This window comes from Mustela lutreola, chromosome 10 (genome assembly GCF_030435805.1).
Source record: "Mustela lutreola isolate mMusLut2 chromosome 10, mMusLut2.pri, whole genome shotgun sequence".
NCBI lineage: Eukaryota > Metazoa > Chordata > Mammalia > Carnivora > Mustelidae > Mustela > Mustela lutreola.
The window spans coordinates 76420117-76433667 of record NC_081299.1 but is presented as its reverse complement, the minus strand read 5'-3'; the positions used below and the strand labels follow the sequence as shown (position 1 = coordinate 76433667).

Sequence of the window (13551 nt, the reverse complement as noted above, 5' to 3'; positions counted from 1 at the left end):
TGGGAACACAACTGGCATGGGGTCATTGGCCATATGTTCTCACTTCACCAGCTTACACCATCAATACTTCTGTGCTGTGGAAAATGTGCTTATGAGTATTGTTAAGGGAAATCTTGAAAAGATAAAGACATTGCAAAAGAATAACTCAGTACCTAAAGGAGTAATGAAAGGGATTGCAGAATTCATTCCACTGCTCTGGATCCAAATCCCAGCTCCCTTGTTACTAATTAATAGAACATACCATCAAGACAAGACTTTGGAGAAATGAGAAGCACTTCAATAAGAGATACCTAAAAGGGGGACAAGGCTTTCACCATTTCCTAACCATTGTATCCCTATGTTTTCAATTCTGTTTACTCTTTTTACTTAATGAGATTTTTATCTCTGCGTTGATTTTATGTGCCCTCATCATTTCTTTACTAAGCTCTACCATTTTTTAAAATTTTCTTCTATTGTCTTTTCATCTCCTTTTCAATGATTTTGTGTGTGTGCACCTCCTCCTCCCCAAGAGATACTACCTATAGTAACTTTAAAATTCCTTGTCAAATTCATAGAACAATCCCTCTTCTAAGTTCTGTATGTTATCTGACTTCTGCTTACTCTTTCCTCTTTTGTTCATATGCATATGGCCTAATGTGTTCCTTTTTGATGGTTATTCACATTTCTTAGAGTAATTCTAACTGAGGGCATCATTAGCTTAAAGTCTTCCGTGAAGAAGGGAAGCCCAGAGTTTCAAATGTAGTGTGTTATCTCAAAAACCTTCTCACCAAATGTGCCCTCGACCCTGATGGTGCATTTCTCCTCCCGTCTGTTTAGTTAGGATGTTGATTTGTGTTGCCGTCTGGCAAGCAAGTTTCGTCCTCCCTCCCCCTCCCACTGCAAACCCCGTTAGCTAGGAGACTAGGGTGTTCTGCACACGGTACAGGTGCACCCTCCACGTGACTCCCCTTCAGCTCCGCCACACCTGCTCTTCCGCTGTTGACAGCTGAGTCTACATAGGGCCACGTCCACTTCTTCTTTGGCCACATTTCTCTAGATCCCAGGAACCTGAATGGAGGACCCTACGGATATGAAGACTGTAACATGTACTTTTTGAGAATTCTGACTCTGCTAAAATCTGAGACGGTTTTTGGGTTCTCGGCCTCCACCCTTAGTGTTAGTTTCGATTTTTAAGAACTGGCCAGATTTTGTTCAGAGTGAAGTTTCTCTATTTCATCAAAGATGGAGTTTTATTCCTTTTTTTTTTTTTCTTCATTTTTTCAAGTGGAGGATTTTCATTTTTTTCTAGAAAAGGTTTTCCGAAACCTTCTTCAAGGTTTCAAGGAGGCTTGGTAACTGAAAATATTTTTACCTTGACTTCTCTAACTGAAGGTCCTCTCATTCACTCCTTGAGCCATGGCAAGCTTGCTTCTACTTCCAGTTGATCAGATTGCTTTCTCAAAGATTACTAGTGACTTCCTAATTGCTAAATTAAAAGTCTTTCATCCTGTTTCTTTTTCTGCTATCATAATTTCTTTTTTTATGATTGAAGTATAATTAACATACAGGTTATATTAGTTTTAGATGTACAATTTGAGTCAACAATCTATGCATTACTCAGGGCTCATCAAGAAAAGTGTGCTTTTAATTCCCTTCATCTATTTCATCCACCCCACACCATTTCCCCTCTGTTAACCATCTTCTGTATCCATTCACCTATCAATGGACCTATCAATGGCTGCTTCCATAATTTGGCTATTGTAAATAATGCTACAATAAACATAGGAATGCATGTATTTTTTCACTTTATATTTCTTCTGTTATGGCTCTTAAATGCCCATTCTCTTGCTCTTTCTCAGTTTTCCTTCAATTACAGCTATTCTCCCAGGGTTTTTTGTTTACATGCTCTTCCTGATCAACTCTATGGCTTACCCAGGTTTAAACTGCCCACTGTATGCTTTACTCCCAAATGTCTCTCATCTATCCTGATCCTCTCTTGAAACTTATACCCAATTTCCAAAGCCTGCTTGACACCTGCACGTGCACAACCCCACTGGCATCTCCATGTATGTTCTAAACCACTATTTTCTAATCTACTGACTCTCAGAATGTTAGTGTTGTGTTATTCATTTTAAAGATTCACACATTATTAGTTTTCTAGGTTTGCAAAAATAAATTACCACAAACTAGATGGCTTAAGACAATTTATTCTTCACAGTTCTGGAGGCTAGAAGTCCAGAATTAAGGTGTTGGCAAGACCATGCTCCCTCTGGAGTCTGAGGAAAGAATCCTTCCTTGCTTCTTCCAAGCTTCTAGTGGTTGCCAGTAACTTAGCTTCTCTAAGCTTGTTGCTATGTCACCCCAATCTCTGCTCTGTCCTCATAAAGCCTTCTTCTCTATGTGAATCTTTCTTGAAGCCTCCCTCTTCTTACTCTTACTAAGACACCATTCATTGGATATAGCATCTACCCAAATACAGCATTGTCTCATCTTCACTTGCTTACATCCACAAAACCTTATTTCCAAATAAGGTCATATTCACAGGTACTGTGGGTCAGAACTTCAACATATTTTTCGGAAGGACACAACTAACCCACTACCTCATGACAAAATACATTTTGGAAGTGTTGGTTTAAGCAGAATCAGACAAATTTCGTCACTAAAGAACTCCTCAGAGCCTTAACAGGCTAATGCAAACTGTAGGGGGTTTGTTTTGTTAACATCAGATTCAGGTGTGCATTATGATTTGCTATTTGAATACACTGCAAAACGACTGCGAGTGAGTCAACATCCATCACCACACATAGCTACAGACTGTTTTCTCCTTGTGATGAGAAATGTTGAGATTTACTCTCTTAGTAACTTCCAAATAGTCAATAGAGTAGTATTCACTATAGTCACCAGGCTGCATATTATATCCCCAGGACTTATCTATTTTATAACTGAAAATCTGTACCTTTTCACTCCCTTTACCCATTTTGCCTACCAGACACCCCCTACCTTTGACAACCACCAGTCTGCTCTCTATATTTATGCACTTTGATTTGTGTTTGTTTGGGGCATTTTTTTAGATTCTATGTCTAACTGAGATCACATAGTATTTGTCTTTTTCTGTCTGACTTACTTCATTGTGCATAATGTCCTCAAATTTCATCCATGTTGTCATAAATGGCAAGATTTCATTCTCTTGGGGCGCCTGGGTGGCTCAGTGGGTTAAGCCGCTGCCTTTAGCTCAGGTCATGATCTCAGGGTCCTGGGATCAAGTCCCGTGTCAGGCTCTCTGCTCAGCGGGGAGCCTGCTTCCTCCTCTCTCTCTCTCTCTCTCTGCCTGCCTCTCTGCCTACTTGTGATCTCTGTCAAATAAATAAATAAAATCTTAAAAAAAAAAAAAGATTTCATTCTCTTTTTATAGCTGAATAGTATTCCATGATATATATTGGACACATTTTCTTTATCCCTTCACCCATCAATAAACATTTAGTTTGTCTCCATGTTTTGGCTATTGTAAATAATGCCTCAAAACACATTGGGGGTGCATTCCAACTGCTTTCCAAAACAGCTAAATATGCAGGTCCAAAAAAGGAAGGTACTTTTCCAACTGCCACAGGTACTCCAAAGCCCATTCATCTCCTTCAGCATCCCAAAGATCAAGTACATGTTCTGCTCAGCTATAAAATAAAGTGGCAAACCTGTTGTACCACTGACATTACGGGACAGTTGCCTATAAAACCAGACTTCTGATGCTGGGCTCCAGCTGCACTTTCTCACAGGTCATCCTCCTCCTCTGGAAGATGACCAGATGTCTAGGCGACCTCTAGATCATGTTCATACTGTGCTGCCAAAGCTGTGTCCATGACAACCTCTGGTGGGGCAAGAGCTAGCATGGCGACAAACTCCCAAGTTAGGGTCTAGAATTAGTTTTCTAGCGAGCCACAGGAAGAGCTTTTTAAAGTTGTAGTTACTTTTGGCAGAAATGTCATAGTTCTGAAGGTACTTCTCTCTAAGACAATAGATTTTGCCTTAACTTTTCTGTCTTCAGGGTTCACTTTGTTGCCACACAGCACAATGGGGGTATTTTCACGTACTTGAACCAGATCTCAATGCCAGTTAGGCACATTCTTGTAAGTAACCCTTGATGTTAAATCAAACATTGTAATGGCACACTGGGCCAGGAAGTATTAGCCATCTCTCAGCCCACCCAAATTTCTCCTGACCAGCTGTTTACCATACATTGAACTTAATAGGTCCTCGTTGGTATGGAACACAAGGGGATGGACCTCAAAGCTCAACGTGGCTATGTACCTCTCAAGTTGACCAGTCAGATGACATTTTACAAATGTAGTTTTTCCAGTACTACCATTGCCAAACAAGACAAGTTTGATCACCTTGGGCAGTCATTATACTGTTGCTTCCAGAAGTGTCTCTGGACAATCTGACAGAGCAGTATTTCATTCTCTTTGATGCAACTGTAAATGGAATTGTTTTCTTGTTTTTCTGATAGTTCATTATTAGTGGGTAGAAACACAACAGATTTCTGTATACTGGTTTTGTATCCTGCAAATTTACCAAACTTATTAGTTTTCACAGTTTTAGGGTGGTGTCTTTAGGGCTTTTTATACATAGTATCATGTCATCTGCAAATAGTGACAGTTTTACTTCTTCCTTTCCAGTTTAGTTGTTTTTTATTTACTTATCTTGCCCAACTGCTCTGGGTAGGACTTCCAATAGCACACGAAGAGAGTGGCAAAAGCAGGCATCCTTGTCTTGTTTCTGATCTTCAAGGAAAAGCTTTTAGCTTTTCCCCATTGAGTATGATGTTAGCTTTGGGCTTGTCATATATGACCTTTATTATGTATGGCATATTTCTTCAATACACGTTTTGTTGAGAGTTTTTATCATAAATGGATGTTCATCAAATGCCTTTTCTGCATCTATTGAAATAATTACACGATTCTTTTTCTCTTACCTTCATTTTGTGAATGCTGTGTATCACACTGACTGACTTACAGAGGTTGAACCATTTTTGAATCCCTAGAATATATCCTACTTTCACATGTTTGATCCTTTTAAGGTATTACTGAATTTGGTTTGCTAACATTTTGTTGAGGATTGTCTGCATATATGTTCATCGGGGATATTGGTCTATAATTTTCTTCCCTTGTGGTATCTTTGTCTGGTTATGGTATCAAGATAATGCTGATCTCATAAAATGAGTTTGGAACTGTTCCTTCCTCTTCTATTTTTTTAAAAGAGTTTGAAGATTGGTATTAATTCATCTTTGAATGTTTAGCAAAATTCACTAGTAAAGCTGTCTGGTCTTGGACTTTTGTTTGTAGGGAGCTCTTAAATTACTGATTCAAGGGGCGCCTGGGTGGCTCAGCGGGTTAAAGCCTCTGCCTTCGGCCCAGGTCATGGTCCTGGGGTCCTGGGATCGAGCCCCGCATCGGGCTCTCTGCTCAGTGCAGAGCCTGCTTCTCTCTCTCTCTCTTTCTGCCTGCCTCTCTGCCTGCTTGTGTTCTCTGTCAAATAAATAAATAAAATCTTTAAAAAAAAAAAAATTACTGATTCAAGGGGCACATGGGTGGCTCAGAGGGTTAAGCCTCTGCCTTCGGCTCAGGTCACGATCTCGGGGTCCTGGGATCAAGCCCCGCATCGGGCTCTCTGCTCAGTGGGAGGCCTGCTTCCCCCTCTCTCTCTGCCTCCCTCTCTGCCTACTTGTGATCTCTCTGTCAAATAAATAAATAAAATCTTTTTAAAAAAAATTACTGATTCAATCTCCTTACTATTGATTGATCTGTTCAGATTTTGTTTCTTTATGATTCAAACTTGGAAGGTTATGTTTCTAGGAATTTAGCCATTTCTTCTAGGTTGTCCAATTTGTTGGCATACAATTGTTCATAATAGTCTCTTTTTTTTTTTTAAATATTTTATTTATTTATTTGACAGAGAGAGATCACAAGTAGGCAGAGAGGCAGGCAGAGAGAGAGAGGAGGAAGCAGGCTCCCTGCTGAGCAGAGAGCCCGATGCGGGACTCGATCCCAGGACCCTGAGATCATGACCTGAGCCGAAGGCAGCAGCTTAACCCACTGAGCCACCCAGGCGCCCTCATAATAGTCTCTTATCATCCTTTTTATTTCTGTGCTATCAATTGCAGCATTTTCTCTTTCATTTCTGATCTTATTTCCCTTTTTTTCTTGGTGAGTCTGCTAAAGGTTTGTCAATTTTGTTTATCTTTACAAAGAATCAACTCTTAGGTTCATTCACATTTTCTATGATCTTCTTAGTTTCTTAGTCTCTATTTCATTTATTTCTGCTCTCATCTTTATTATTGCCTTCTTTCTACTAACATTGGGCTTCATTTGTTCTTAAAATTATAGTTTTCAAATATCAAAGAATAATTATCATACAGGTTATTACATAGAGATCTCCCTAAACTTAGATAACCACAAAGCCCTTTTTGGTATAGAGTCCTTCAGAAGGATAGTCCAACAATAGACTTTGTATTTTCTTTTACCATTGTTCCTCAGATTTTCATGTGTGTGTGAATCACCTGGGGATGGTGTATAAGTACAGATTCTGATTCAGATGATCTGGGTTGGAGGTCTGAGATTCTGCCTTTCCTACAAGCTTCCTAGAGCTGCCAGTGTTACTGGTCTTCAAACACATGTTCTAAGCAAGCTTCAAGTCAGAATCTTTATTTCCACAGATGTTTCTCTTCCTACATTTCCTTGGTTAATGGTGTCACTATTTGTACAGTTACTCAACTGGAAACTTGGACACCAAATTCCCTTCCCTTCACACCTCCTTCTAATTCCACCTCAAATCCAACTTATTGCCAAGTTCCATTTGTCTCTTGAATCCATTTCACCATCTCCATCTCCATTATCTTTGTTCAGGACTTTTGTATCTTCCTATGGACTATGAGTAGCCTCTTAATATCTCTTCCTGTCCTTGATCTTTTCTGTCCAAACTGTTGCTAGACACAGACATAATGAGATCAGTCCTTCACTTTAAAATTGGCACTGGTGTCCCACTGCCCACCAAATAAACCCCCAACTGCTCAGCATTGAGACATTCCAGGTCCTGCCAAATCTGATGTTAGAAAATTTTGGAGCTTTACTCCCACTACCAATTCATCATACAATAAGAGTTGTGACCACATTAGGTCATGCACCTCCCCAGAACAGACCACACATGCTCCCTTCTCTGGACCTTTGTTCAAGCTCTTCACTAATCAGTATAGTCTTTCTCCTACCTTCTTACCTAGAGGAATACTCTCATTATTCCTAATCTAAATATAATTTCCTTTGTTAAATGTCCCCCAATTATAATAAATTTTTACCTCCTTTACATTCTCAGAGATTTTTAAAGTATTTTACATATAGTTTCTTAAATGTTGCCTATAACCATTTATACATATGTTTTTGTGGTTAGCTCCTTAAGGGCAGTGATCATGCATGGCACATAATAGATGTTTATTTATTCCTTTATCCATTTTTTTAAAACGCCATATGCATGTGATAAATGAGTAACTAAGCATGAGCATATTGGGTGGAGGAGAGTCAAATTGCTATAACTTCTTTTCAAACTGAGGTTGACTCATAAATAATATGGGCGCTAGGGGTGTTGGCACGGTCAAAAATATCATGCTTAGCGAAATAAGTCAAGCAGAGAAAGACAACTATCATATGATCTCCCTGATATGAGGAAGTGGAGATGCAACATGGGGACTTAAGTGGGTAGGAGAAGAATAAATGAAACAAGATGGGATTGGGAGGGAGACAAACCATAAGTGACTCTTAATCTCACAAAACAAACTGAGGGTTGCTGGGGGGAGGGGGTTTGGGAGAAGGGGGTGGGATTATGGACATTGGGGAGGGTATGTGCTTTGGTGAGTGCTGTGAAGTGTGTAAACCTGGTGATTCACAGACCTGTACCCCTGGGGATAAAAATATATGTTTATAAAAAATAAAAAATTAATAAAAAAAGAAAAATTTACAATAAAAAAATAAAATAAAAATAAAAAAATAAAATAAAAAATCCATGTATAATTTTTTACTCCCCCCAAACTGATAGCATACTGTTGAAGCCTTACCAATAACATAATCAACTAACACATATTTTTTACATTATATATACTATACATGACAGTATTAAAATAAGTTAGAGAAAAGAAAATCATTTAAAAAAGAAACTACATTTACAGTACTATACTATATTTATTTTTAAAAAAAGAAGAAGAAGAAGGATATATACACCATTCAAATCCATGTTATCTAACAGTCACCTATATAACCAGATAGGTGCCTCAGACCACCTGAGGAAAATGCAGATTACTAGAAGCCAATCCCAGACCTACTGAACCAGAATTTTGAGATGATAGGACCACAGAAACTAAGTTTTAGCAAGAAATCCAAGTGATTTTTATTCAAGCTAATGTGTAAGAACCAGTGCCTATAATTTAAAAAGTAAACAGTTCACTGTGACCAACTTCCGCTCCTAAGGATTTAAAAATATTTAAGATAAAAAATCCTCTATTAGAGTGGCTGGCTCAGCCATCCTGGATGGCTCAGATGGTTGAGCATCAGATTCTTGGTTTCAGCTTGGACCATAATCTCAGGGTTGTGGGATAGAGCGTGGCATGCAGCTCTATGATCAGCAAGGAGTCTGCTTGAGATTCTCCATCTCCCCCCTCAGCCTGTCCCCTACCCCAATCAATGAAATAAATAAGTCTTAAAAAAACAATTCTCCTAGTCAAAGTTGAAAACTCTGTAAAGCAACGAAAAAAGTTCAGATCAATAAAGAACAAAATCATATAAAGATTTGGTAAGTCTTTTGAACAAAAAACTTGCTATTGAGCTCACAATAGTTCTTTTTTAACATTTTCTGGTCAGTGACAATTTAAAGCATGTACATGGATGCTAATTATTTCAGTAAAGCTAGGCTATTCCAGTTGCCACATTTTTCTGAGGCACAAGAATTGATTTTAAGTTCTCTCTTTTTTCTCTGCAGTATTTAAAAACAACTGATTCCTAAATCACAATTGAGATCACCTACTCTTTGTTACTAGGGATCCACACAAAACTGAAGGCCATCTTTATGAATACAAGAGCTAAATGAAAGTTAAATTGTCACATTCTTTACCATGCTGCACACTTTCAGAATTTCATTTAAAAAAAAAAAAAACCCACATAATTAGTTTAGCTTTACCAGGAAAAAAAATTTTTTGAATGACAAGGTCAGGCTCCTGACCTTTTAGTAAATTAGAGAAGATTGCCATAAATTGCACAATATAATGAAACACCAATTTGCATATTTGCTGCTATATTAAAAGGGATCAGTTTTAGCTCACAAAGCAGAACAAACAAAAACATGCATTTTAATAACTCAAATTACTCCCAGGAAGTGACCCTCAGCAGAAAGCCTGATTATCACTACTTAATTAGAAGCCTTGGAAATCTAAATCCTCCTTTAAATCCTATTCTGGGTACAGTGAAAGATGAAGCCATGAGTTTTGTCTAAGATTCAATATTTACTCTTTACTAATATGTTTGCTGGAGAGACTTCCCAAGCATTATAAAGACATGCAAGAAAAAATTTAATATTCAAAGAAAGAGTGCACAAAACCTGTGTTGGCTTGCAGGTGCAAAGCAATTAACAAGCTGGCATTTACAGTACTTTTAATTAATTAATTAAAAATGCAAAGCTGACTTTCATTTCTTTAAATGTTTGAACATTTTATCCATCAATAATAAAGCACTACATGCTGCTGGGCGACAACAGCTGGTAAATGAAAAAAGTTAGTCCAGTGTTAAAGTAAGTGAAGAGAGATTGGGAATTTGCTAGAGCATCTTCATCTCTTCCTACCCCGCAGCCTACCCCCTCTAAGGATACTATGAAACTTCGTGTCAAATGAGAGGGGAAATGGCCTTTTGGCCACTCTGAGTCATAAACTGACAGTGACAATATTTGATGTGACATAGTAACCTTGAATGGGAATGAAAACAACAAAGCTTATTACAATTATGCTCCCCATTAAGGACCTGCCGCTCTGTTTCCTTCGGGGAGCAGAGTTGTTTGGAATTGAGGCTGTGCACCTCCATCTTATTTATAAAGGTTAAAAACATAATTAACAGAGGGAATTTCAATAATTCGCAAATTACATTCTAATGTAATGCTGCCGTGACTAATTTTACAGCTGGACGCTGCTCGAACAACGACGTTACCGGTCCCTGTGAACACATTTTTGGTCAGTACATATTTAAAAACAACAGCATTAATGTACTTTAATTAAAACATAAATACTACAGTGCTACCTCGGTAGGCATTCACTCAGCTGGAACTAACTGTATTTGCTTAATCTACAATTTTAGATGTATTAGCAAAAATAAATGTTGGTGAATGTAAGAGCCTGATTACATATCTTGGGTAAATTGGTGATAATGAGTCAAGAGACTTTGTGTTCATTCACATATATTAGAATAAGAATCATTATGAAATTAAAGCTAAGATTAATCCTGCTAATGACACCACAGAGCATCTGGGAATAAGATAACCCAGATGTCAGATTCACTGTGCTACTGTGCTGCTATTTGATAGAGTAACCCTTGAAGTGTTCTTTTAAGGAAGATAGCTGCTACCCCCCCACCAGTCCCAGCACTTGAAATGCAAATGAGTGACAAGATAGTCTAATAATGAGAGCAGATTCTAGCAGTAAAGAAAATGAATAAATTAAAAAAAAAAAAAAAACCCTCTGCACCACTGATAAGAACAAGCAGCAGGCACCCTGATGTCCTCAATTAGGGTGGATGACATCTGCTGAGCATTTCTCTCTAATAAAGCCCTCACTCGGTATTCCAAAGCACACGATTCTAACACTGTTAACATTTTAATGTCCTGGGCGTGCGTGGTAACATTAATTACAAGATGATTTGGATGACTTCTGAATCTCTTTTATGTCTTCCGCAGAAGAGAACACAGCGTTGCAGCTTTGATATCATAAATAAAATGGGGACGCCTGCCAAGCATGAAAGGTATCCTGAAGTCACTTGCGTCTGCTGTGTTGTCCTGAACCTCCGTAGCCAGGCAGAGAGAATCCTCTGGGCATTTACAGAGGGTCAGTAGCTATGCATTTTAGGGGGAGGCTATGTGGCTCTCAAGGATTTTTTTTTCCTTTATGCTAAAGGTGAACATTTTTGTTGCTGTTTTTAATTCCTAATGAGCTTAAAGTCCAATTAATATTTTTCTAAGCACAGTTTGCCTTCCTAATAGCTATTTTCATGAGCTTTGGCAAGTGTCACCAGGGCTTTCTTGTTTGCTGGCTGGAAGATGGGAGCAGTTTTGCCCCTTATTCAACAGACTAGCACAAAGCACTGGCACTAACAGGGGACCCGGGGTGGAGAGGGAAGTAGGGGGACACGAGAGAAAAGAAATTTGTTGGTTCTCCTGCTACATAACTGGCACTGTATCACCATCATTCCTACAAAGATACTATTATTACCTCTATTATATGGGGAAGAAACTGGGGCACAGAGAGATCATGTAATTTATTTGCAAGTTATTAAACATGAAATAAAGAGCAGAACCAGGATTCAAACCCTGTCTGACTGAGCTCAAAGTTCATGATCCCACTGTCCCTCTTCACTACACCCATGGCAGTCACCAGGGCTGTTCCCAGATGCCCCAGGTCTCATCCTTTGGGGCATATGATAAGGTTAGGTTTCCTTGCCCTCTTTTCATAGCTGTGTAGAATTTTTTAACTGATGATATGCTAACAGAAGCTTCAGAAGTCACTGTGTGGTTCACCCTGACCCCTTTTCCCTAAGAGGAATCATGAATGTCTCTCGGCCTGGATCTGAGGATGACTTGGAGCAGAGCCCACAGCCAACCTACAACAGACATGAAGAATGAGTGAGAAATAAATGTTATTTAAGGCCCTGAGATTGTGAAAATATTAGTTACTGCAGCGTAACCTAGTCTATTCTGACGAATATAATACTAAACATGTACAAATCTATAAAGTCCCCAAGTGACCTCAGAAATGGATGAAGAAGGATGGAAAAAATAAAAGTGAGGAGAGACGTGACTGAAAAGGTGGCTCAGGAACTGTAAGACCTGGGAGAAAAAGATTGCAATGCCATTAATCCTAACAGGTGCCTCTTACATGTGCGAATGGCTCCCCCTAGAGTTTGGCAATGCCCAACCTAGACCATGGTGAGCAGGGGCCCTGCCATTTCTAGCCCTGCTACTTTGAGAACATGGCTCCCCACTCTTTTTACAGATTAAGCCAGATTTGCAGGGTGTGCTGGGTATAGAATTCATATTCAGTCAACAAACATATGCCCAGCCCCAAAAATGAGCTTGCTCACTCAAAACATCAGGAACAATTCATCAACACATGTATTACGGCACTTGTCCATGGATCAAAATGAATCTTGATGGCACATTACTGTCACCAGATACATACAATAAAATAATGTTATAGAGTCATGGAGATGTGTATCCAAATGTGAAAGGAAGAAGAGAAAAGACCCTTTTGGGTTTTCATAATTAACTCACTACGGTAGGGATTTACTGCCACAACAGGAGGGTTGTCGGAGGGGAAGAGAGAAAATGAGATACAGCAATGAGACGATACCTGTGAGAATCGAGCCCCTTTTCTCTCTTTTATCTCTTTCCTACCTCTGTTTGGACCACTCCCGTGAAATATTCTAATTCTCTGTGCCAACTCAACCCTACTCAAAAGACATGCAGTTTGTCAAAATAACAAACGACCAGGAGGTTCCCAGTCCCCAGCCACCCATCAAAAGCTCTCCAGAGTATTACCCAAGGTCCCAGAGCTAGTGAACAGGGTAGCACACTTAAAGAACTGAAGCAAGTAGTAGAACTTTGTGGAATGGAGGCAGAATGGATCTCAAGCAGAAAAACCACACACAGCTGCAGGTCCCCTCCTTCACATCCCAGTGGCACCGTCCAATGGCAGCATTCCTCTGGGGACCACTAGAGAGGATTCTCAATGAGTGAATCAGCTCCCAGTGTCTGGTAGTCCCAAGTTCCACCTATCCACCTCCACTTACAAGAAGAAAGCTGGTTAGTAAGAGTGAGTGTTGAAGAAAGTTTTTATCTTGATTAGGACTCTAAAACCAGGTGTGTAGAGCACCTCAAGCACTTCTAAAGATGTAGGGAAAAGGTACACTTACAACCACATTCATACTCAACCTAGCAGCTCCCCAATGAAAGGATTCAGTCCCAACATTTATGTTCTAGATAATGAAGTAACCCAATACAAACACTCATGAAGCCTACTCGTGACATCACCATGACCTTTCACTGCATCGTGACTTAGCGTGGGGTCACCTCCTTACCAAGAATGCCTTCTGCTGGGACGTGGTGAATGCCCACTCGTCCTTCAAGATACAACTCAAGGGTCCTCATAAAGCGTTTTCGGATCCACTCCGCCAGAGGAGCACACAACCTCCTTTGTCCCACTCCTCTGTCATACCACGGAACTCACTCTCCTGCTGTAACCACGTCACACGTCTCCTCCTCCACTGGATGGCAGGGCCCTTGGGG

The 13551-nt window shown here is 39.5% G+C and overlaps 1 pseudogene; it reads right to left on the bottom strand.

Annotated features, from left to right (window-relative positions):
• Positions 1 to 3743: 3743 nt before the first annotated feature.
• Positions 3744 to 13551, bottom strand: part of LOC131810531 (GTP-binding nuclear protein Ran-like) — a 62307-nt pseudogene continuing 52499 nt past the window's right edge.